At 36.5% G+C, this 13,014-nt stretch overlaps 1 pseudogene; it reads left to right on the top strand.

The window, feature by feature from the left end:
* Window positions 1-1,251: 1,251 nt before the first annotated feature.
* On the top strand, window positions 1,252-12,560 carry LOC110311314 (annotated as a pseudogene).
* Window positions 12,561-13,014: the final 454 nt, after the last annotated feature.

Consider the following 13,014-nt stretch of genomic DNA (forward strand, 5'->3'; position numbering starts at 1 on the left):
GGCGGATTTCTGAGTTCGAGGCCAGCCTGGTCTACAAAGTGAGCTCCAGGACAGCCAGGGCTATACAGAGAAACCCTGTCTCGAAAAGCAAAAAAAAAAAAAAAAAAGAATCAGGGATATCAGTATGACTCAACACAGTCATGAAAAAGTGTAGAAGGTGTAGAAGAATTTAGATTTGTGAGCCCAGGAAGCCTGAGAATATTGTAAGAAGGTTAATGACCAATTCTCTTGGGAGTGTGGAATATCAGAATGCCAAAAGACATGTAGAGTGTAAAGACTAAGCTTGTGACATTGCACAGAGCAATAAGGATGCTACCAGCAACCAGAATGTGGATATTTGTGTTATATTCTGGCAGAGGGTCTGGTCACTTTGTACCCATGCGATGAGAGCTTGAATGAAGCTGAATTCAAATGTAATGAGGTAAGTAATTTGCTGGAGAGAATTGCAAGATTATGGTCTCATTGCTGTAAAGAGACACCATGACCATGGCAGCTTTTTAAAGGACAACATTTAATTAGGGCTTGCTTACAGGTTCAGAAGTTCAGTCTGTTGTCATTATGGCAGAAAGCATGGTAGCATCCAAGCAGGCATGGTACTGGAGGAGCTGAGGGCTCTACCTCTGGTTCTGAAAGCAGTAAGATGAAGACTGACTCCCACATGGACCTCATTGCCCATCCCTACAATGGGAAAATTACTCCAACAAGGCCACACCTACTCCAACAAGGCCACACCTCCTAATAGTGCTAACCACATGGTAAATCTGAAATGTGGTTCTTTTCCTAGAACCATGTCAGAGAGTTCACAATTACCTGTAACTTCAGCTTCAGGGCATCTAATGCCCTCTTGTGGCCTCTGAAGCCACCTAAAGATATGACTTATACACATAGACACATGTCTAATACCTACAGAGAGAAAGAGAGGGGGAGAGAGAAAGAGAAGGAGAGAGAGAAAGAGAAGGAGAGAGAGAAAGAGGTTAAAAGTAAATATTTAAAAATAAATAAAACTTCTTACTCTGAACTGAAACAATATGAATGGTACTTTGAAGATTTTGAACACAGGACCTCACACACGGAAAACTGTAGGGTACAATAATACAAAAACATTTTTTTAAACTTTCATTTTTAAAAAGAGTTACTGAAGAAAGATAGACTCTGGGTGTTCTACTCAGAGGGCCACCTACATAGATATTCTAATATACTGTATTTTAGTGATATATAGAGGCCACTTCAACTATAGTCATAGACACCAACATGCCTCTTAAGCTGACATCAGAACTTTACATAGAAGATGCAAGAATGACAGTGTCATGGAGGCTTAAGAAGTCACTAAGGCCAGGTAATCTGCAAAAGGGTCTGATTGGTTACACAGAACTCCTGAGTGGACTACACATGAAGCTATGAAAGTGAAACCAAAGTTGAAATAGAGATATCAGGTTTGTTGTAAATTCCAATAATATGAGATAACCACTGGAAAAATTGTAGGTACCAAATGGAACCACCCAATGGAGAAGTCAGGTGTATTCTAGGCCTTGGAAATAAAAAGTAGGTGTTACCTAGGCCATGGATCCCAGGTGATGCACCATGAACTCCAGAAACTAGATGTGAATTGGTAAGGTTTGATATTTTTCCCTTGTTTTTCATCTTGCCTCAAAGCTATCTTTTCTTGTTTTGTGCTTCTTTTCTCCATATGTGAATAAGAATATTTGATGGTTTGTATATACTTGGACCAGGGAGTGGCACCATCTGAAGGTGTGGCCTTGTTGGAATAGGTGTGACCTGATTGAAATGGGTGTGTCACTGTGGGTATAAGATCCTCACCCTAGTTGCCTGGAAGTCAGTCTTCCACTAGCAGCCCTTGGATGAAGACGTAGAACTCTCAGCTCTACTTGTGCCATGCCTGCCGGGATACTGCCACGCACTCACCTTGATGATAATGGACTGAACCTTGAATCTGTAAGCCAGCCCCAATTAAATGCTGTTTTATTAAGACTTGCCTTGGTAATGGTGTCTGTTCACAGCAGTAAAACCCTAACTAATACAGAATGTTTACTCTGTGTCACTGTATATTGGAAGGTGTTGAATAACAATTTCTTTTGAGTTTCAACATTCCCTATAGGAATAAGGAAAGGTGGCTAAGGAGACTGAGGGAATAAAGAAACTTCATGTGTCTGAAAATGCTGAAACTTAAATTATTCATAAGCCTCCCCCAACCAAGGTGATAGGAGGAGACTTGGACCAGCCAAAGTGCTTGGAGGAGCCTCTAACCTCTTGAGCTGCCTGTATGTTCTGCAGAAAGCTCCGGAGTTCCAACTTTCATGTGTCGTCAGCAAGACTGGAGTTGGGTTTTGGTGACTTTGTGTCATCCATAAGTGAGCTCAGTAAACTCATTGACTTGCCAAGTTGGACTTTGATGGATGGTATTGCTACTTTTATCTTTTCTCACTTCCTTGTCTGAAGTGCAGAGATGTCTTATCATGTCTTTCCCATAAAAAAAGTCATACAAAAGAGGTTTATAAAGTGCATTTTCAATTTACAGGAACTAATAATAAAATGATTGCCCTAATTAGAAGAAAATGCAGACTTTTGACCCATGCAGATACTCTTTTGAGAATAAATACTTTAAAAATCATAAAGATGAATTCTATATGCCATGGTCTTATAGGTGTATGGTATTTGAAGACTTGGACCCCATCTCTTAAAGCTGTATTAAAATGTGGTAGAATTTTAGAAGTTGGGACATAGCTGAAGGGAGTGAGTCACTAATAGAATGACTTGAGATGCAATAGCTGGACCCTGTTACCTGTTTTACCTTTGTGCTTCCTCATACCCAAGATGTGAGCAAGCACTGCCATAAACTACTGCCACAACAGTGGCAAGCTGCTCCTCTGGTAATGTCTGCTACAGTATGATGTGTTATATTCTGAAACATGAACTGAAAATAAAGTTTCCCTATATTAAAAACAACAGAACATCATGCATTTACTACATACACACACACTAACATGCACACATGCATTCACACATGCATGCACACCCACATACACACATGCCCACATGCACACTTTCATGCGCACACACATGCACGCACATGTTCACACACATACACACACACACACACACACACACACACACACCATATATAAAAAAATTCACTTGCCAGAATGACATAACCAACAAGCATATTGATCAGTGAACAGATAGATTTTAGAGTATAAATAGAACTTAACAAACTGAACAGCAAATTGCTGATATACTAAAATATATAGATTTTAAGTGGTGTTTAGAGACAAACATTCTAGATAAAACAAGGTACATACACCAGCTTTCCATTTATACATAAATCTACAATTGCTAAATCCTCACTTTAGTGACTCACAGAAAAATATCACTTGAGAATATGTGACACAGGAAAGAAGACGGACTACAAAGGTACACAAAGGGCAGTTTAAAACACCAGAAATGCTAAATATCTCTAATGACCTGACAGAGTCACAGATTCATATAGCTGTCAAATATAAAGCAGCAAAATCAAGAGATGCAAAGTTTGTCTTTTGTTTTGTTTTGTTTTGTTTACTTTTTGAGACAGGGTTTCTCTGTATAGCCCTGGCTGTCCTGGAACTCACTTTGTATTCCAGGCTAGCCTCGAACTAAGAAATCTCTGGCTCTGCCTTGCAAGTGCTGGGATTAAAGGCGTGTGCCACCACCGCCCTGCTAAGTTTATCATTTTTAATTTTTCCTTTTGTATAGAACTTTTTGTGAATATCAATATTGTATTTCGAACACATACATAACCCCCGACTCCTTTTTCAATTCCTTCACAAAATTCAATTCCTCTAAAAAATTTCCTTTTCAACTTCATCTGTTCTGTTTTTAAAACTTACTGGGTCCATTTGGTGCTGCCTGTTATAGTACCATCCACAGGGATGAATAGCCTGTCAAGTCCCACATCCCTGAAGAAGATATTCATATTCCCCACATGTCATCAAGTGCCAAGAGCTTGCTAGCTTCTGTGGGACTTTATATTCACATACAACCACCACTCACACACAGATACCACTCACACACAGGTATCACACACACACACACACACAAACACACACACAAACACACACACACACACACACAAACACACACACACACACACACACACAATCCATCATTCATGCTGGGGGTTTTCACTGGCTTGATCTTGAGTGGGTTTTATGCATGCTGTCATAGAAACTGTGTGTTCGTGTTTAAAACAGTGCTTATATGTCTGGAAAATAATGTTTCCTTAAATCTTACTCTTACTATCTTTCTACTTCCACCAATTTATTATAGACAATATATATTCAAAAGGCTTAATTTAAAAGCAAAGCACAATTTCTTAATCTTTCATAAAAAAGCAAAACAAGTAATAATAGTTAAAAGTACTATTTCTATGAGTAAAAACAGGAATATATGACCTTATGCCAATATTCCTTAATTAGTGAATTCAAAGTAGAGATAGTGTGCTAGAGAGATTGTTCAGTGTTTATACGTTGTTGCTATGAAAGCATGAGGACCTGCATTTGAAACTCCATCTCCTACATGAAATGTCATTTAAGATCATATATACCTGTAACCTGAGCATTGGAGGCTGCAGACAAGGAAGATCCCAAGAGTCCTGTGACCAGCAGCCTATCAAAACAAACAAACAAACAAACAAACAAACAAAACAAAAACAGGAGTATCTAGTTCAGTAAGAAATTCTGTCTGAGGGCATTAAGACTAAGAGGAGCAGAGAAAGATACTTGCCTTTCTGTTCTGGTTTGTATATGTGTGTCTGCATGCACACCTACACTCTCATGCACCCATCAGGTCTGTGTATGTGTGTCTACATGCACACCTACACACTCATATGCATCCATCACACATGTGTGCACGTATTCATCTAAGTGAGCACTTGCATGCACATGTGTGCACACACACACAACACACAAACAAAAAGCATAACAAAATTTAGAGACATCACTTTAAGATGTCAATAACCAAATATAAAGGAATATTTCATTTTGAAAATGGAAACTTGAATTCTTGGAAACAATTAATTCAGTCAAGAGGCACCAGTAGATTTAAGGTGGGTGGGCAATTGATGAGCAATGTGATATTTACATTGTTTCATATTTTTCCCAGTAAAGGGTTTATTAAATATAAAAGGGATATTTATAGTGTAGAAACATGACAAGGCCTTTAGACATATGATTGTATTTGACATATTTTGCATTGTCGGCTGAGGTGGAAACAAGCCATTATTTCTTATATATTCCTTCCAGAAGTCCACATCCAGAGTCTAATTGTGAGAAGACATGAACCAAAATTTAGAAACATTGTACAAATTTCTTCTAAAAATAAGCAGGACAAGTAAGTGAAACAAGTGGTCATTTATGGGTTATTCTTGCTGTAAATGGCATTATTAAAGTAACCAACGAAATTTGAGTGAATGTTTGTTAGATGATAGCATGCATCAGTGATCGTTTCATGATCCTAATGCTTATCTGAAAGCACATTCTACTCATAGCGAATACATTACACAGTGCTCTCAAGTAATAGGTACTTTCTTATTGGGAACAAAGAAGGAAAAATAGTACTATTTTTAGTCATTGTAACTATCTCCTCAGTGGCTCATTAGAGTCATAAAATGAAAAAGGAAAACTATTGTTCTTCAGCCTAAAAAAAAAAAAAAAACTTGCTATTTTTGTTAAAACATAATATAGATTCATGCTCAAAAAAAGGTGCATAGAAAATAAGTTGTGTATATCCATTAAAGCTAATGTTAATTTAATAAACATGATTAAGGGATAATATATTTTCCACACAAAATTATGCATTGAAAGAGTATTAAATGAGTTCCACCCTCTCATAATTAAAGCTATCATTTTGAAGTATATTTTCTTAGGTTTCTTATGTATTGGGCCAGTTTATTCTTCATTTCAAAGCAATGAGGCTTTCCTCCTCCATTGTTCTGGCTTACATAGTAAGCATACATGCCTTTTATAGCTAAATAAAACAATTGTACAAACAAATAAATCATAATTATCTTCTAGAATTATATATCTATTCTGGAACATTCTTGATTATTCTGAAATGTATTGTCACAGACTGATTTTGGCTATACTATTGTATTAATACCTCAAAATTTCCATATCTTAGCTCCACCTCAAGCAGAGAAATTACATTTTATTTCGTACTTCAATACAATGTGTTAAAATTTTGTTAAAGCAACTTAAAAGCTATGTATAATCATGGATTCTCTAAAACAACCAAATACAATATAGCCAAGACTGACTGACTCAGGTGGACCCAGCACCTCTTTTAGGTGAGCTATTAACGTACTGGTATATATCAACCAATGTTTTTAGTTAGCTAATGTTCTGAAGCTCTAAACTATCTCACTTGTCTTTGTCAACTAGTGTCTCTTAGAATATTGTCTCACTTGGGAGGCAGAGGCAGGTGGATTTCGGAGTTTGAGGCCAGCCTGGTCTACCAATTGAGTTCCAGGACAGCCAGGGCTACACTGAGAAACCCTGTCAGTCAACAATGGGAGGAGAGGCCCTTGGTCCTGTATGCCAGGGCCAGTAATGGGAGTGGGTGGGTTGGAGAGCAGGTGGGGAGGGGATAGGGGATTTTCAGAGGGAAAACTAGAAAAGAGGATAACATTTGAAATGTAAATAAAGAAAATATCTAATAAAAAAATTTCAGAATTCTATTTCAGCACCAAGGCCAGCACAGCTGCAGACTTGCCCACACATAAGTAACTGAATATTTTGAGTACTTCATTTAAGATATGCCCCGGTACAGGGGAACGCTAGGGCCAAAAAGTGGGAGTGGGTGGGTAGGGGAGTGAGTGGGAGGGTATGGGGGACTTTTGGGATAGCATTGGAAATGTAAATGAGGAAAATACCTAATAGAAAATATTAAAAAAAAAGAATATGTGCCTGTGAACATAAGCCTTTCTGTGCCTATTTCTTACACTTTACAGTGATTAAGTTCTTTGTATTTTCATTAAATTTTGTTTGTTTGTATGTTGTTTTGGGGTGTTTTTGGTTTTTTGGTTTTTTGAATTTTTTGGTTTTTTGGTTTTTTGTTTTGTTTTGTTTTTGGAACTCTGTAGACCACGGCTGGTCTCAAGCTCCCAGAGATCCATTTGCTTCTGAGTCCCAAGTGGTGATATTAGAGCCCTGCTCCACCACTCTAGGCTCCATTTGTAAGATATAAAATAGTATTCAGTACATCTTAAAATTTTTATACGTTTACATATATATATATATATATATATATATATATATATATATATATATATATAATTTTACAAGAATCACAAGTGTTGACATTCAGTTTTATTCAAGACAAAAAAATTTGTCTTACAAATCCCAGCTCAACTTTGCTATTTTAAAGTAGACTCAGTGAAACACTGAATGGATTTTTTTTTATCTTAGTTAACACAGAGGTTCCAGATCTGTGAGCTAAATGGAAGGACCACTGCTTTTGAGAAGAGTAGTTCTAAACTGGATGCATATTTGAATAGTCTGGGATAATTTTCTTTCTTTAATAGTTTTTGTTTCTTTTTATCTCTGTGAAATTATGTATATTATAAAATTTACAAATTTAACTATTCTAAATCTATACTTTAGCTGTGTAACCAACATTTTTTCAATTTAGAAATGTGAATTTTTTTACCCATTAATTAGCAATATATTGTGTTTTCTAGCACGCATACAGCCACCATATTTTTCCCATCAGTATTTGTATTCTCTGTACCTCATATAAGTTGAATCTTACACATATGTCTTTTATGACTGGCTTGTTTTACTTAACATAGTGTTCTTCAATTCAAGCCATGTTGTAAAATGTATTCTGTTTTTCTTCTTTCTCAAAGTTGAAGAGCATTTGCGCTGTATATATGTGCTTCAATAGCTTGCTTTATCAATGAGAACATGTATATCTTCTGTATTTGGATTACTGTAAATAATGCAATCAGTATGTATGTCAAGGATCTCTTTGATATACGTCTTCATATTCTATGCTAATTCTATGTTCAATCTCTTGAAGAATCAGCATAGTGTTTCAATAGCAATGTTGCTATTTTAGTTTCTAACAATTCACAAAGAGAATTCCAGTTTCACCACACCATTGCCAACATCTGTTATCTCAGCATTGGTGTAGGGCCCGTTCTAATGATATAAGGTTAAAAAAGGACTTTCTATTAAATCAAAGCTTTTTAGAATTAGATAGCTTATAAAATATCTCAGAAATAGTTTCTAATATTTTTTATCAATTTTGTTTCAAAGTTTGAATAGTCAAAGCTACATTTTTATCTGATTGCTTTAAAAATATTATGTACTTTAACCATAATCTTTATTTTGAAGTGAAATGAAAAGTATTGAGTAAGAAAAGTATTTTTATGATATTACCTAAAAAGTGACAATTTTTACTGCCATTAAGGATGCATCCAAGTAATTCAGGCCATCTGAATGAGAACCATCTCCTCTCTTCTCAATTGTAAACTCTACATGTTCTTACCACATGACTTTCCTGTAGTGACGTTAATCTCATGGTCCCAAGTCCATCGCTAATAATGTGCAATTCACTAACAGATTTTTATTCTCTCCATGTTTCAAATTCTAAATAATCTTGAGTAAATTCTGCACATCCATCTTGATAATCTGAAATTTACTTTAAGAATGACGAATCTATGAATTTAATTTGATCTATCATTTAATCTATAATTTCAAAAGAAGAAAAACTATATTCAAAAAGAATGAGTTATCTTGGGAATCTGACGTGCTCTAACTTAGCAAACAAACAAAGGCTGTTTCCCTGTGCAACATGGACATCCTGGAATGAGTTTCAACTTTGAACTACTTATGTAGTCAATAATGTTTCCTTTCTAAATAGCCACTTGACAGAAACTAGATATATTTAGCACACAAAGGCATTACACGTAAAAAAAAATCACCATTTGGAAGTCTGAAGTTTGATATAGTCTCTTAAAAATCAATTTACATGTGAAAGCAAGCAGGTAGGCATTATTTCCAAATTTAATTTTAAATTAACATCTTCTATGGATTCTTGAGATATATGAAATTTTAATTTATAAAACTTTTTAAAAGCCATAGAAAACACACACACATAAACATATTAAATAATATGTTTTGGAGATTGGTGATACAAAACTGTTGTTTTAAATAAGTCTTATTTGGGTTTTGATTAAATTGAGTGTAGGTTTGAAAGAAAAAATTGAAGGTAGTTTAAGAAGAAGCAAATAATGTCAGTGCTTTAAATGGACATATAAATTACACTAATTTGGTGGGTCTGTCTTGTTGACCTAGAGCAGGACTTCTTTCAGCATGTCATGAGGGTGAAGACAAGCAAGTCTGATGTGAGAGTCACATCCTTCATTCAGAGCCATGCTTTGTGCCTTTGTTACAAAGTGAAAACTTAAGGAATGACATAAATTGAGTTAATTAGGGGTAAAACTAATTCTCTGTGCTGGATTTCTTGCTTTGACACTTGCCTGACATAAATAAGTGACTATATCTCATTTTTATTTCTATTTAATTATCTATTGCCATGGATTTGGTCTAATGCTACTTATGTTAATAAGTTTCCCAAAATTACACGACAATCCTCAGGTCTGCATGTGCGATGCTGAGTGATCCTGGTGCCAGCTGGTTTTGATTGCTAAATATAGTTGCTGGTGGCCAATGACTGAACAGGCAAACAGAGGCAAGGTATTATGATGCCCAAGCAAGGGACTAAGGGAGGAGGAAGAAGACAGAACCATCATGTTGGGAAAGGATTAAGGACCAGGCCTAAGAGTTGCAGAAGATAGAGCATATCAATCATGTAAGATCCCCAGGGAAGAGCAGCCCCAGCCCTACCCACACTGGGTCTAGGGCAGCAAAGATGGAATATGGATTTTAATAAGTAATAACTAAGTAATATCAGAGGGGAGGTATTAGCCAGGTAGAGGTATAAGAGTGGCCCAGCTATTGACCTGTTTAAGGCATATTAAAATATAGTGCTGCATGCGTGTGTGTGTGTGTGGGGGTGTCTTTCATTTGGGAACCCAGAACATTGGATCAGGTAGCAAGAAACACACCACCACCACAGGATCGATTTGAGTAGAGGTTAATTGGCAAATACAACAGTCTATGGATATAAAACATGTGCACCATGAATTTATTTCAAAGAAAAAAAGTTAATTTTTACAAAATTTATATTGTTTAATGTATACAAAAATAAATTTATTGATTCATTGGTTCCTGAACATGGAGCTCTTAGGCCTGTGTTTATGAGTGATAATGCTAAATTTCCCCATAAGTCACTTAATGACCCAGTTAGGAAATTTCAAATCTATAGTCTTGATTTCTTTAAACTATGGAATTCTCTATTGTCACTTGATGAAAATCTTCTACCTTTACAAGATTATGTTTTAAACAAGTTGAACATAATATTTTGTTTTAAATAATTATTTTTATGCTATGAATAATGTAAGCAAAACTTAACTGCTCTCTTTTGCCAAACTATCTCTATTTGAACAGGTGATATATGACTTCTATCTTTAATCACAATCACATCTCACGAAGTTCATTTGATTCTCTAAATTACACTTGAAGACACATTGCATTTTACATTCACTTACTGAAATGTATAGCAACTAACTGACTGTTAGAGTATCAGATCTTTTCCCTGAGATTTGGATATGCAAAACATTTGATTAAATAGAAAATTGAATTCAGACAAACCTCCTTTACATTCATAAGACCAAACAAAATAAGAGTCCTACCACACTCAGGAAAACAAACAAAATAAAAGACCTCTATACTGAGAGCAATCTACTGTCTTGAAAAGCCATCTTCACTTTGAACCACTTGGTCAGTCATGACCCTCTTTGGCAATGAACATTGAGTGATGAATGTATATGAGACTAAATGAATTATAAGAAAATTAATCTATTCAAAATTTGAAAGTTTAAAAATGAGACTTTTACTTTATTTGTATGTCAAGTATGTCTGTATACCTCAAGGATACAGTGCCTGTAGAGTCCAGAAGAGATGTGTAAGGTCTCCTGGAACTGGAGTTACAGGTATTTGTTAGCCACTATGTGGGTGCTAAGAATCAAATCTGCGGTCCTCTGGAAGAGTAGACAGTGTTGCTAGCCACTGAGCCATCTCTCTAATCTTTAAAATTTGAAAGTTTGTAACATTCACGTTGAAATTGTGGTTTATGGAGTCGTATTCCATTCTCCTACTCATGTAGCACACAATAAAATTATTACTGTTAATTAAACCCTTAAGACATGCTGAGTAGCCTTATCAGCAGCATGTGACGGTAAGATATCTCACAGGAAATTCTAGCTCCCAGGTATGGGTCCTTGGGCTTCTTGCCTCAGAAGTGCAGCAGCTGGCATCATGGTAAAATAAAGAGCTACTCTAAGGATAACCCTTTCAAGCCCGTTCACCTCACAGCCTTTCTAGGGTACAAGGTTGGCATGACCTATATTGTCCAGGAAGTTGACAGGCCAGGATCTAAAGTGAACAAGAAATAAGTCATGGAGGCTGTAACCATTATGGAAACCCCACCTATGGTGGTTATGGGCATTGTGGGATATGTAGAAACCCCACGAGGCCTCTGCACCTTAAAGACCATACATTCTGAGCATATTTGTGATGAGTGTGAAAATCGGTTCTATAATAACTGGCACAAATCTAAGAAGAAGAATTTCACCGAATACTGCAAGAAATAGCAGGCTGACACAGGCAAGAAACAGCTAGAGAAGGACTTCAACAGCATGAAGAAGTACTGGCAAGTCATCTGCATAATTGCCCACATTCAGATGCATCTGCTTCCTTTGTGCAAGAAGAAGGCACACTTGATGGAGATCCAGGTTAATGGAGACACTGTGGTTGAGAGGCTACACTGGGCCCAAGAGAGACTGAAGCAGGAGGTTCCTGAGAACCAGGTGTTTGGACAGGAATAGATGATTGATGTCACCAGCATGACAAAAGGCAAAGGGTACAAGGGGTGACCAGTCATTGTTATACAGAGAAACTTCCCAAAATACCAATGGAGGTCTGTTCAAAGTTGCCTGTATTGGTGCCTGGCACCCTGCTGTGTAGCCTTCTCTACATGGTGGACAGAAAGGCTACCATTACCAAACAGAGACTAACAAGATTTACAAAATTGGTCAAGGCTGACTCATCAATGGTGATAAATTGATCAAGAACAATGCATCTACTGATTATGATCTGTCTGACAAGAGCATCAACCCACTGGGTGGCTTTGTCCATTATGGTGAGGTGACCAATGACTTCATCATGCTCAAAGGCTGTATGGTGGGAACCAAGACACAAATGCTAACAGTTCTTAAGTCATTGCTGGTCCAGACCAAACCTTGAGTTCTAGAAAAGATTGACCTGAAGCTCATTGATACCACCTCCAAGTTTGGCCATGGTCATTTCCAAAGCATGGAAGAGAAGAAAGCTTTCATGGGACAACTCAAGAAAGATCACATTGCCAAGAAGGAAGGTGCTTGATGCCAGGAGCCCTTTGCACAGCTGGTGGGGGTCTCATCAATAAGATGTTTCCAGGAAAAAAAGAAAAAAGAAAAGAAAAAAAACATGCTGAGTAAACTAATTTTTACATAATTTGCATATACAATCTTCTGAATTACTATAAAAGGTCTATAAAGTAAATGTTCGTTTTTATAGATGATTAAAGTGATACACTGAGAAGTTAAAAGAACTTGTACGGGTGCATACAACAAACAAGTGTGCAGCCAGAATTTAAATGTGTTCAGACTGGCTACAGATTCTGGCTCTTTTTTTGCAAAAATATACTTGTTTTTCAATAATACAGTATGACAATCAAAGTGGTTAAAAGAAAAAAAAGTAATGAAAATGTCTCAAATATTGATTGAAACACAATCTAATTCACCTTCTTCAGCAGCAGAGTGTGATTAAGATCTTTATTTCCCATATCTGTTTCTTC

The sequence above is a fragment of the Mus caroli genome, chromosome 16 (genome assembly GCF_900094665.2).
Source record: "Mus caroli chromosome 16, CAROLI_EIJ_v1.1, whole genome shotgun sequence".
Classification (NCBI taxonomy): domain Eukaryota; kingdom Metazoa; phylum Chordata; class Mammalia; order Rodentia; family Muridae; genus Mus; species Mus caroli.